The following is a 13,148-nucleotide window of genomic DNA, read 5'->3' on the forward strand; positions in this document are numbered from 1 at the left end:
GCATCTACTAAGGAGCTTCCCCTTTGATGTTGTTACAACAGTAGGTAGAAGAAAGACAACTATGGCAGAAAGTAGGTCCTCTTCTCACTTTGTATCTTTGACAACATCTCTCTGAAAAAAATTGCTCCTCCTTATTTCTTTTGTTATATCTCTAGTGTACAAGAAGATAAAATCTTGACTGGCTGAGATGCCATCTTCTAACAAGCTCTTCCAGAGAAGAGTCCATTGTCAATGTTCTAGGGAGTAAGTGCTGCTGATTAAAAGAATGATCAAGATGGGACAGCAGTAGGAGGAACAGGGCTATGACAATTTGTGGGTGCACTTTATAAAATTAGTGGCAAGTGTAACTATTTTGTCATAGATAACACCTGTTAATAATGATATTTTAAACTTTTTAGTGATTATTTTGGTTTTCTTGCTCTCTAATACAATAACACAATGCTTGTTATTTATTTATTTATTTATAAACTGAAGTGACAAACCTGTACTAAATAGTCCAGACAGTTGGAAAAACATATTTAAAAAATAGCTTATGCAGTTTAATGTGTACATAGTCACAGAATGTGTGTTCTTTGGTGCTCACTTCACTGCTTCACTGCTCTGCACCGAAGGATGAGGCCTTGACTATGTCAAAATATTTCAAATTGGGAAACTTGCATCAATGAACTACTTGAGTGAAATAATTGTGGTGGTAGAGAAATGTGGTGTTTTTTTTTTTTTATGTATTTATTTTTTATTTTTTTTTTATTGCGAGCTAAATTCCTGTGGGAAAAAAACAAAACAAAACTAAAAACTTTTTTAGCCTTTAAGATAGGCTTTGTCAACTTGTCTTATTTACACTGCATGGATTAAAACCAAAGTGGACTCAGGAAATTACTCTAAGTGCACACTTAATAGTAGCAAATTCTGTAGCAACAGAATCATAGAATGGCTTTTGTTGAGAGGGACCTTAAAGACCATCCAGTTCCAACCCCCCTGCCATGGACAGGAATGCCAGCCACTGGATCTGGTTGCTCAAAACCCTATCCAACCTCATAGTGAACATCCACAATTTCTCTGTGCAACCAGTTCCAGTGTCTCACCTCCCTCTTAGATTAGAGGTTAGGAGGAAATTCTTTACTAAATCTCCACTCATGGAGTTTAAAACCATTTCCCTTGTCCTATCACTATGTGCCTGAGAAAAATGTCACTCTCCATCTTTCTTATAAGCTCCCTTTAAATATTGAAAAGCTGCAATGAGGTCTCCCAAGAGCTTTCTCTTCTCTAGGCTGAACATTCACAGAATTTCTAGGTTGGAAGAGACCTCAAGATCATCGAGTCCAACCTCTGACCTAACGCTAGCAGTCCCCACTAAACCATATCCCTAAGCTCTACATCTAAACGCCTTTTGAAGACTTCCAGGGATGGTGACTCCACCACCTCCCTGGGCAGCCTGTTCCAATGCCTCACAACCCTTTCAGTGAAGAAGTTCTTCCTAACATCTAACCTAAAACTCCCCTGGCTCAACTTAAGCCCATTCCCCCTCGTCCTGTCACCAGGCACGTGGGAGAACAGACCAACCCCCACCTCGCTACAGCCTCCCTTGAGGTACCTAAAAAGAGCGATAAGGTCGCCCCTGAGCCTCCTCTTCTCCAGGCTGAACAAGCCCAGCTCCCTCAGCCGCTCCTCGTAGGACTTGTTCTCCAGACCCCTCACCAGCTTTGTCGCCCTTCTATGCACCCGCTCAAGCACCTCCATGTCCTTCTTGTAGCGAGGGGCCCAAAACTGAACACAGTACTCGAGGTGCGGCCTCACCAGAGCCGAGTACAGGGGGACGATCACCTCCCTAGCCCTGCTGGTCACACTGTTCCTGATACAAGCCAGGATGCCGTTGGCCTTCTTGGCCACCTGAGCACACTGCTGGCTCATATTCAGCCAACTATCCACCATCACTCCCAGGTCCTTCTCTGCCTGGCAGCTCTCCAACCATTCCTCTCCCAGCCTGTAGCTCTGCTTGGGGTTATTGCGCCCCAGGTGCAGGACCCGGCACTTGGCCTTGTTGAACTTCATGCAGTTGACCTCAACCCATTGGTGCAGCCTATCCAGATCCTCCTGCAGAGCTTTCCTACCCTCAAGTAGATTGACACACGCACCTAACTTGGTGTCATCTGCAGCTCTCTCAGAATTTCTTCATAGGAGAGATGCTCCAGCCCTCTGAGCATCTTCCTGGCCCTCCTGTGGACCTGTTCGAACAGACCTACATCCTTTTTGTGCTGGGGGATGCAGCACTCCAAACGGGGCATCATGAGGTCAGAGCAGAGGGGGACAATCACTTCCCTCAACCTGCTGGCCTCTGTTGATGCAGCCCAGGATGCAGTTGTCTACCTGGGCTGCAAGCACGCACTGCTGACTTTTCATCCACTAGAACTCTCCTTCTCTGCATGACTGCTCTCAATGATCTCTTTTCCCTGTCTGTCCTCATGTCTGGGATTGCCCTGACCCAGGTGCAACACCTTGCATTTGGACATGTTGAACCTCGTTACATTCACATGGGTCTACTTCTCAAGCTTGTCCAGGTCCTTTTGGATGGCATCCCTCCCTTCTGTTGTATCAACTGTGCCACTCATCTTGGCGTCATTTGCAAACTTGCCAAGGGTGCACTCGGTACCACTGTCTATATCATTGATAAAGATATTAAATAGACAGTTTTACACTGAGAGACACCACTCATCACTGGCCTTCACCTGGACAAAGAGCCATTATCCACCACTCTCTGGGTGTGCCTGTCAAGCCAATTACTTATCCACTGAATGGTCCACCCTTTAAATCCACCTCGTTCTGATATGAAGATTGGAATGTCAAGTGGCACCATGTCAAAGGCCTTGCAGAAGTCCAGGTGGATGACATTGGTCATTCTTCCCTTGTCAAGTGATGCAGTCACTCCATCATAGAAGGCCACCAGATTGGACAGGCACAATTTGCCCCTGGTGAAGGCATGCTGACTGTCTTAAATGACCTCCTTGTCCTGCATGTGCCTTGACATTGCTTCCAGGAGGATCTGCTCCATGATCTTCACAAGCACAGAGGTGAGGCTCACTGGTCTGTAGTTGCCTGGGTCTTCCTTTCTATCCTTTTAAAAATGGGATTGTTTTTCCTATTTTCCAGTCATGAGGGACTTCACCTGGCTGCTATGACTTTTCAAATATGCTGAAGAGAGGCTGGGCAACTACATCATCCAGTTCCCTCAGGACACTGGAATGCCCCATAGATTTGGACCTGTTCAGTTTCATCGGGTAGTCTCAAACATGCTTTTCACTTACAGTTAGAGGGACATTGCTCCCCCAGCCCTCATCTACAGGTTCGGGGACTTGAGAGACTTGTGAAGGCTGACTGGCAATGAAGACTGGAGCAAAAATGTTGTTGAATACCTCAGCCTTCTCCATGTCTGTCATTACCAGTTCTCCCTTGCTGTTTATCAGAGGGGGTATATTCTCCTTGGCCTTTATTTTCTGAACAATGTACCTTTAGAATACCTTCTTGGTATTAATTATGTGTTGTCTCAAGCTTCTCTGGTGAATCTAGCAAAAGTTGCTGGTGAGACTGAGGTGTGTTGTTGGTCTACCTTGGGTGAGGGATCAATGGGAGCAAACATCTGGCTTCCCAGGGACATAAAAAGGTCTGTAGGGAATCCTACAAAAAAGTTTTTGAAAATTTGTAGGACTAAGGCCCATAACTTGCTGAGAGATGTAATACAGTTCTACTGCACATCGAGGAGTTGGGAAACTTTTGAAGTTAGAACCTAATTTGCTATTTTACTTGTATATTCAGCAAGAAAAATAGTGGCTGAACCAGGATCAATGACCGCACAATGGGTACTTAAAGATGCAAAACACGTTGGCCCTTCTTTTCTAGTTTAAATCTCTATATTTCAGTTACCTGAGAGCAAAACCAAATAATATTATTTCTGTTATTTTTTGAAATGATGCGAATACATCATAATTAATTTAAAAAAAAAAAAAGAGAAAAAAAGAAAAAAAAAAAGATAAAAAACACCAGACTTTCCAAGATGAAACTTCTACTGACACTTTTTGTTCAGAAGGCTGAAAAATGTCATTAATTCTAGAAGATCCAGATAACCTTCTGTTTCATTCTTTATTGAAATACTTTGCAGGTTTTATTTCAGTACAATTGCATGGGATCAATTAAGATCCCGCTGGATTCATACCCTTCACTGCTACCAGCTTTGAGGTCACATTGGCATCATAATACCAAGGAAGTTGCTATTAAAAATTCCACTGGCTCTTATTCCTGGGAGTAGAATTACAGAATGAAATTGCAACTATTAAGTCTTTTATACTGTCACTGTCTGATTTTATTTTAAGAAAAAAAAAAAAAAAAGAAAGAAAAAAAAAAAACACAAAGGTTATTAAGGTTATTCCCTATGGTATTTATAGACATACCTGGAAAAATCCTTATCTTGAGAGTTTTGTAGTAAGGTGACACTTTGACAGGTGGGAAGGTTGGAGGGGAAGATTCTGTAAGTGCCTTTCATCTTATTTCAAAACAATTTAAGTTCTTTGGAAAAAAATGATACCCTTCATTTGGTAAATGAGTATGATTAGCTCTACCTGTGTTACAGTTTGTGTAATAACAGTACTACACACCACTTACCGTTTCTTCATATCCTTTCTGTTCATTTTGAGGTAAAATTGATAAACCCCCAGGTTCATCTGCAGAGTAGATATACATTTCTTGGCTCATATGAACCAGAAAAGGTTTACTTTAAAGGAAGAAATTGTGACTCTTTTATGGATAAAGGTAGCACTAGTCCACTATTTCAACATGAGCCCACGCTTGAAATCTGGGGTCTGTAATTTATTTGCCAAGGTCTTAAAGCTCATTTTCCATGGACATATTTAATTTTTCCTATGCAAATGAAACTTTGGTATTCACAGTACACATGCATAGTATTTTCTTTAAACTATGTTTCCATAAACATGTTTTGAATTGTCACTTTTTTTATCATTTCCCTTTTATTGATTAGAAATATTCTGGCCTTGGCTCTAAGAGCAAACTGACTATAGGCACTTGCAGTTTTGTTGTGGCCTCTTGGATAATACTATGAGAAAAGAAGATGAGCATAAATGAAAGTGAAGTTCCAAATTACTGGAACATTTAAAGGTCTTTGAAAAGTTTATACACAAGCACAGTTAATACAGTCATGCACTGAAGTGCCAAAAGACCTAGCAGAGAAGAATATTAATCTACTTTTGTAAAATCAAAGGGTTCATATTTTTTGCTGTAAAGAAATAATTTGAATAAAATTTGACCCTTTCTACAATAGTCTGTGGGTCAAATTGAACCTACTATTAAAATTCTCTAATATCTTTCTTGTATTAGCATTTCAAAACTCAATTTAAATATTCACAGAGCTCCTTTTTTTTAATAAACTTAACAAAATTCAGGTAATTTCCTTCAACTTTCTTGATTGAAGGAAGGCAGTAGGTGCAGATATAAAAAAGATGTACAGCTACGAGCAAAACCTGAAATCAATTATATATAAGAAATAACATAACACATGGAAAGAAATTAATCAAAAGGAAGAATTTCTGCTATATGATTTTCTTGGTCTGCTACCTGCAGGCAAGGAACGTAAATGAAAAAAAAAAAAAAAAAAAAAAAAAATCAGCATTCTTCTTACAGATAAGGGGAAAATTAATAAAAATGTTTCCTTCCTACCAGATCCCCTGATGCAACTTATGTTAAAAGTGAGTGGCTGCAGGAAGAACTTGCACATATAAAAATAACTCCTTTTTTTTTTTTTTTTTTTTTCCTCCACAGAAATATACTTTATTCTTGTTGTTAAGCTCAATTACATCAGGTTGGTGTGGATTTATACTGTCCAAAGAGCAGCTCTTTTCCATTCCTTTTTCTATTAAGTTGGTCATTAAATCATGCTTACAAAGTTTCTACCAGTCTGAAAGTAAGAGATGGTTTATTCTGCTATGATGCCACAATTAAAATGTAACGAATAGCTCACAAATTGGTGCAATCTTTCAATCTGGGCAAAACTTTTTTCAGCCAATTTACATAACAGACTGGAGACATTCAATGGGCACAGGTAACATTGTGTCTGTTGAGTATAGCTGTAAACATGTGATATGAATTACCAAAATAATTTAGTTTAGCTAAATAGAAAACTCAGTGGACTGAAGAGGGAAGCATTTCTTTAAAAGTGGGAGTGGTTTGACAAATATTGGCCTTCTTAAGAAGTATATTTACATTTTTCTCTAAACTGATTAGTGCTTCAGTTTGTGCTTCAGTCACCTACTGCCAACAGCATGCTTATGTTTTAAACTATTCCTGCAGCAGTCAGTTTGTCAAGATTAGGTATTGCCATCTAATGTCAACCAGAAGTGTGTTTAGGAACCTCTCTTGGCCCTTCCTCTCTGTTCTGGAATTACGTAAGGAAAATATTTTCAGTTCTCACAAGGAGGAAGGGAGAGGTGGTAGTTTTTACAATGAAAATTGGAATCACTGCAAACTAAAAGCTAAGAGAAAGAGAAGTAATGTGGGCTGGACAGTCATGGGGTCATGTGGCTGGTGCAGGGAGAAAGTGCATAGGAAAGCTTTTGTTATCATTTTCTTTTATTATCATTTATTATGTCATTTGGAGCACTGTTGTGTGCTTCCATTTCTACAATTTATCCATGCAGTTGCAGTTGGAGTTTCTCCTTCTGAAAGTCTCAGTGATTAAACAATATCTGATAGTCCTAGTGCTTTGAAAGAAACTGAAAATTTATTTTGATTACATCAGCATGTATTCTTGTCCCTTATTTTATTTTTCTGTGTTTCTACCCTGGTTGAACATACAGGGCCTGAAATATCTGATCCTGTACACTAAAAAAAAAAAATAAAAATAAATCTACAGAATGCAAGAGAAAGCCAGTTTCCCAGAGAGGGAACCTGAGAGAACTTTTTGGGTAGTAGCATAAAATTTCTTCCTCAAGAAGTTGTACTGCTTCTGTTGCTGTTGATGTTGTTTAGATTGCTGTTAAACTTGTCTTTAGGCTGTTTTAAAAGTACAGTGATTGGAAAAAACAATTCCTTTGAGTTAATTAAAAGACTGAAGAGGTAGCTAAGAAGTTCTGTACAGAAATTTTCCCAGGAGGAGGGTAACTCTGAATGACCATGAAATGTCTTCACCCTCACTGCCATATGAAAAATGGAATAAAGTGCACCCTTTTTTGTTCTCAGTGTTCCTGACTGAATTTTTAGGAAAAAGATCCCTGTGTATCTTCTGCATGTGAATCAATATAAAGCGTTTGCCCGCTGGTTTTCTTAAGTCACTGTATTTGGAAGAAAACCTTGTTGAAAGAGGAGACAGATGGATTGATTTTTCTGCAGCTTTGCCCTCTGTAGTCATAGAGCATTGCATACCTGAGTTTTACTGTAAGCTGATGATAATCCTTGTGTGGCAGCATGTTTTCGTAGGAAATACTGGATAGGCTGTGCAGAACATGCAAAATGCATGATGTTGATCCAATGAATTTCAGGCCTCTCTGATTTATCTGAGTTGTTATTATTTAATGCTACTACTACTAATTATACTCATTAACGTCTCCCCAGCCACTCACTGTCAAGTATTGTAAGATTTCTGAAGCATTCTTATTTTATTAAGAGAACTGATTTATGTTGCTGCTTTGGGAATGCAAGAGAATACTGGTAGGTGGGAAGGAAGCTAACCACTTAACATTTCCATGAGATAATTATTTCAATGAAACTTTCCCACAGGAGGGTACAAGCATTTTAAGCTCAAAACACTGAAAAGGAAAGCATATAAGCATGTGGTTAATTTGAGCATGCGTTAAAGTGGTTTCATTTACAGAGAATTCTGATGAATTTGACTGTGATAAATGATTAAAAAACTTCCCCAGTTTAGTGCTATTGAATTTAAATTATTTCATTATGGTTATACTACCATAAAACTAGAGTCATGCATTGCTGCATGAAGACTAACATCCACAATAGGTCTAAAGCTCAGATTTGTCTTCAGAGGAGTGTTTAGCAAAAGATTATTTTGTTAAGGGGGTGTAAACCCTTTTAGGTCCTTCATTCTCACATTTTTCCATGCTGTTAAAATGCTTACAGCTGTTTTGTTTTGTTTTTGCTACATATGGTCTATCCTTTAGAGTGTTGAGGTATCATCTATTTCTTATTGTGTAGAGTAAAAATTGCCACTTAGCTAGCTATCTTTGTATGTTTGTATGTGTATTTTTACATTTATATGATTATTTAAGAAATATTTTTTCAAGCGTTTAATATATTAATAGTTCTAAAATATATATGTGCCTGAGTATCTGCAAATTTGGTACAAATTAGGGAGTTCAGATTTCCCCACACTGCACTGCCAAGTGGCCTCAATCAGAAGTAATTTTCTCCATGAAGGCACATGCAGTTCACTCGTCAGCCTCTCCTCAGTAGACACTGTTATTTGTATCAAATTATGCGTGGTGATTTTTTGAAGTGGACTACTGTGTCCACTAAGCCATACAGTCTTCTACCATATTCATTTCTTCATTGCTGTCAGTAATTGTAATGTTTTCTACTGCCATTTGTTTATCTATTTTATTAAAAATAAACAAACAAACTAATGGATTTATTGTCATAAAAATAAATATTAATAAAATAGAGTAAGTACCAAGTGAATAAATAAACTATCAAATCCACCAGAATCCAGAATCTCTGGTGTTGTGTGCAATACAGGTGTTTGCTTCTTTTATGAAGGAATATTTTTCTCAGGCTTTGTGAGAAGTACAGAATGAAGTAATGGAACCTTCATTTGTCTTCAGTACCCCCATATAAGATTAGAAATTAAGCTTTTTATCTAGTGCTTTTGGAAATTGTTAACTGTTTATGATTTATCTAGTTAATCTGAAGCATTTCAGATTCACCTCTCTTTACATAACATCAGATTCTTTCACAAAGCAGGCAAAGAACTGTTGAAATGAGAATAGAAGACATTTTGATGGTCTCTCTGGAATTAACAATTCCCCTAAACTCTTACACCATCCCAGTTTGAAATTTTGCTCTTTTATCTCAGAGCTGTTCCCTGTCAGATCACTGTGACACTCAGATGAATTTCCATGGCAGGAATTATTTGGATTTGCATTGCTCTGTCATTATGGCAGTGTTTTGTTGTAATGTCATGCTTAATCAGCAGTTACTGGAAAACATTTTTCAGCAGAACAGGGATAAGAACTTGAACCTGTTCCAGTTTAAATTAAAGCAGACATCATACACATGTGCCATAGGTGCAACATGGTTGGTATAAGTAATGCATGTACCACTATTAAAGTCAATCAACAATTTAAAAGAAATACAGAACATAAAGTGTAGTACTGAAGTATACGGTATAGTATACTTAATTAAGTATACTTAATTACTGTAGTATATTGTAGTATATATGCTACTAAAGATTAAGCTGTACTTAGACCGTTTAAGGTAATATATCAAAATAATAACAACTGGAAAAAGAAACTATCAGAGAAAATGAAAGAAACTTTTTTATAAAGGCTTTTTTTTTTTTTCTTTCTATATGTCTTCTGCATTTTAAAATATTCGACATTTGTGAAAAAGTTCAGCAGACAGTGTAGATTGTCCTCTAGAAAGATGAGTTAGAAAACTTTGAAAAAACTACCTTTACATTTTTGAACCAGAGAACTTCAGGTTCTCTTTAGTAATACTTCAGTTGATTTGATTTACCAATATCAGTATGAGGCTGCTTGAAACACATGGCCAAATTAGGTGAACATAAGCATGCAAATGTATGTATGTTTTTACATTAGTCCAAAATATATAATTCCATTAATTTTTTTATTGTGAGATTCTGATTGTTATTTTTTTATTCAAATGCACCATCTATTTATGTGCAAATAATGGCAGAATAGTCAGGAATAGAAAGTTTAATCTGTTTTTATTGATTAGTAAGTGGCTTTTGATTTTACTGTTTTCTTTAACTCTGTGCTTCAGTGGTAATTAAAAATAACCACAGAAATCAGGCATAAATATTTCAGTTTACATGAAACTAGCAACCAAGTGATACTTAATTTGGCTATTGTCCTTATGGACTAGTTTTACTCGTAAAATAATGCCTTTTTCTTTAGTTAGTTCTATTAAAGTCATCAGTTTACAGGTTGGAGCATGAACAGAGTGCGTTGGAATCCTTAAAAAATAGAAGAAAACTTGGTAGGAATAAGACAGGTTTCATCCCAAGGATCGGGTGGCAGATGTATGAATTAGACAAGGTGGCAGCAGCAGCATGAAACTTAGAAAAATATTTATGCACTGATCGCTCCATTGCAGCAAAAGTATTGCTGTTTTTCAGAGTGCAGCATCTGATGTCAGCCACTGATCTAAACCATTATGGAAAGCTCTGTCTGATCCATGCCCATACACAACTGGATAAACACCCCTGTTTTTTACATGTAGGCTAGCATATCTGAAACAAAACCTAGTATAGATGCAAAAAGACATCTGAACTTGTTTAGCTATGACAAAATTTACATTTATGCATACAAATGCTAAGATGTTACTGTTACGAAATGTTACATACATATTCATACGTATGTGTCCATGAAAGCACTCTCCAATCGTTTCTTTAGCCTGAGATTTGTTTGAAAAATTAAGTCCCAGTTCTCAAATTGGGGAGGTTTATCAACCTGCTCTGTGGGTTGGTTCATACATTGGTTTCCTTCTGCCTTCTTGGAAGCAGTGTCAATGGCAATTATAAGGTGTGTTTCCATGACTGCTGCAAATGATAGCATACCCACTGGACTTTTGTTATTTTCTTAATTAACGTACAGTTATTATTAGCGTGCTGATTATGTCCTAGTGACCTGATCAAACAAACTGGTTTAACATCTAGAAACAAACCAAAATGTCTTATACACCTGCCAACTGGATTACTTGCACATACTTCTATGCTGAATTTTGCAAGACACATTTAAAAAGACAAATGACAAAGAGTGAGTCATTCAGGAAGAGGTCAACTTTCACTGAAATGTGTAGGTTATGTTTTATAAACTTATAAATGAAGTTAATATCTTTTCCCTGGATTAAAAATACGTGAAAAAAATATTGAGGGAGTATGGCTGCTTTTGAGATGATGTAGAAAATGGTATTTATCCATCTTTATACCTGGCAGAAATTTCCATTTCCCTAAAATAGCTTATTTTTTTGTTTCATTGTGTGCCTCCCTTCTATTTTATTTATACAGATGCTTCTAGGAGTACACACCAGTAAATGGCCCTACAGACAGTGTCACATATTAATAAAATCATGAGATCTGGAAGGTATTTTTGATGGTCATTCAGATGCTCTTGTGCTTTCATTTCTGAAATGGAACTGGACACATTTGAGGAGCCCAAACTGCCCGTATTTAGATGCAGCACATTGCTCACGGCTCTTCCAGTGCGTGCTTTGTTCTCAATTCTGTGCACTGTGATATCCACTCTTCATTCTGTGTGCATATTCAATTGCTGGATTTTTTCCCAACATGGCTAGAAAGTGCAATTAACAGTAATGGATACTTTGACAGTGGGAATCTTTATTTCTTCAGCCATAATAATAACCCCTTATTTTAGGAGATATATTGTTGAATGATAGCTTGCATTGGTGAGTATGGGTCCACAAAAGTGGGTTCATTTGGTCAGATTCTCAGCTGGCATAAATAGTTATATTTCCATGAAAGATAGTAAGCTATATTAATTTATGGAATCCCAGCTGGGAATCTCAGTCAATTACAGTAAAAAGTAACCATCATATTCCTCTGAAGCAAGAATTACGCTAAAGTGAATTTTGCTGTTTTAATAAATGTTGGTAGTCCCTGGTTCACAATAAATTACATAAAATTAGAGTGTAGTCAATATTTGATTTCTTTTAAAAATTTATCTCTCTCTTTTAATCGAGTGCAACAGAATCATTTACGTATTGTATATCAATGTGACAGATTATGTAGGAATAGTGTATTTAATACTGGAAAACTATAATATAAATACAAATTACATTTTTTTTCATTAGCTAGCTAGCTTTCATTTCAAGGAAGAAATACTCAGTCAATTATAAATGAGACTGTGCTTTCATTGGAGAGTGAAATAAGTATTTTTTTTTTCAAGCCTCAAACACGTATAATGAAATCCCTCTTTTGAAATCCAGTCTTAAGATGGATTTTGAAACATACTGACATTTAATAAAATCTTAGTTAAATTCAAATATGTTTAGTTCTTTCATATCTCTATTTAAATCTAAGGTGAAATTCTACACCTGCACAGGAGATGTCTTTAGCAAATAGTTGCTGTTAACCAATGGCTGTGAAGTGTGTATATAAGAGAGAAGAAATTTTAATTTTGGAGTACATTCCGACTGGTAATCTGTGAGTTATGTATTACAGATCTACAAGACGCTTTCTCTTCAAAAGGCTTTGTAAGAGTGGGATGTTTAGGTATCTAGGAGAATCAAAGACTAGCTGCCATTTCAAATTCAGACTCATGCCCTGCTCTTGTGACTGCCATGTGTTGTCGTAGCCCACAGCTAGCAGTTTACCACACTCGTTGTTTGGCCTCTGTAAAAGGAAATGAAATAATAGTTTGTCTGAGTCTCACCTATTGACTGGTAGTCTATTAAAGTCTAGCAAATGGATGGTCGCAGAGAATATGAAGCTCTTTTTACACTCCTTCGGGTGCTGGTTGAAGGAAAATAGCAGAATAAGATGAAGTTTATATTGTCAATACCTTTATACTAATTTACTGTCATCTGTACTGCTAACTCTGGAAATGAAGCTTGTGAAGGGAGTCTATTAAGTACTGTAACTCAGCATCAAAAAACAATGACTAACAATCAACAAGAGAAGGCTCTTGACTGTTTACATGGTTTTACAAAAACAGCTTTGATTTCCATTGTTAAAAGTGTCTGCTTTTAATACTACAGCATGATGAATAATGAAAAAAGATGTGCGAGTATTATTAATACATATTGTTAATAACACTTTGCATATTATGAAGTCCTCAGGAAAACAATCACTTTTAATTTCAATGTCAATTAACCATTATTTGGTCAATTCTAATAAATGCTGAAAACAGCTGTGGAAGAAAGAACTAGCTAAAGACCTG

At 37.0% G+C, this 13,148-nt stretch overlaps 1 protein-coding gene across 1 annotated transcript in view; it reads left to right on the plus strand.

The window, feature by feature from the left end:
• The window catches only part of ZFPM2 (zinc finger protein, FOG family member 2), a 322,873-nt gene that overhangs the window by 58,196 nt on the left and 251,529 nt on the right, over positions 1-13,148 (plus strand). The gene's annotated exons all lie outside the window — the stretch shown is intronic.

This window comes from Aythya fuligula, chromosome 2, assembly GCF_009819795.1.
Source record: "Aythya fuligula isolate bAytFul2 chromosome 2, bAytFul2.pri, whole genome shotgun sequence".
In the NCBI taxonomy this organism is placed as follows: domain Eukaryota; kingdom Metazoa; phylum Chordata; class Aves; order Anseriformes; family Anatidae; genus Aythya; species Aythya fuligula.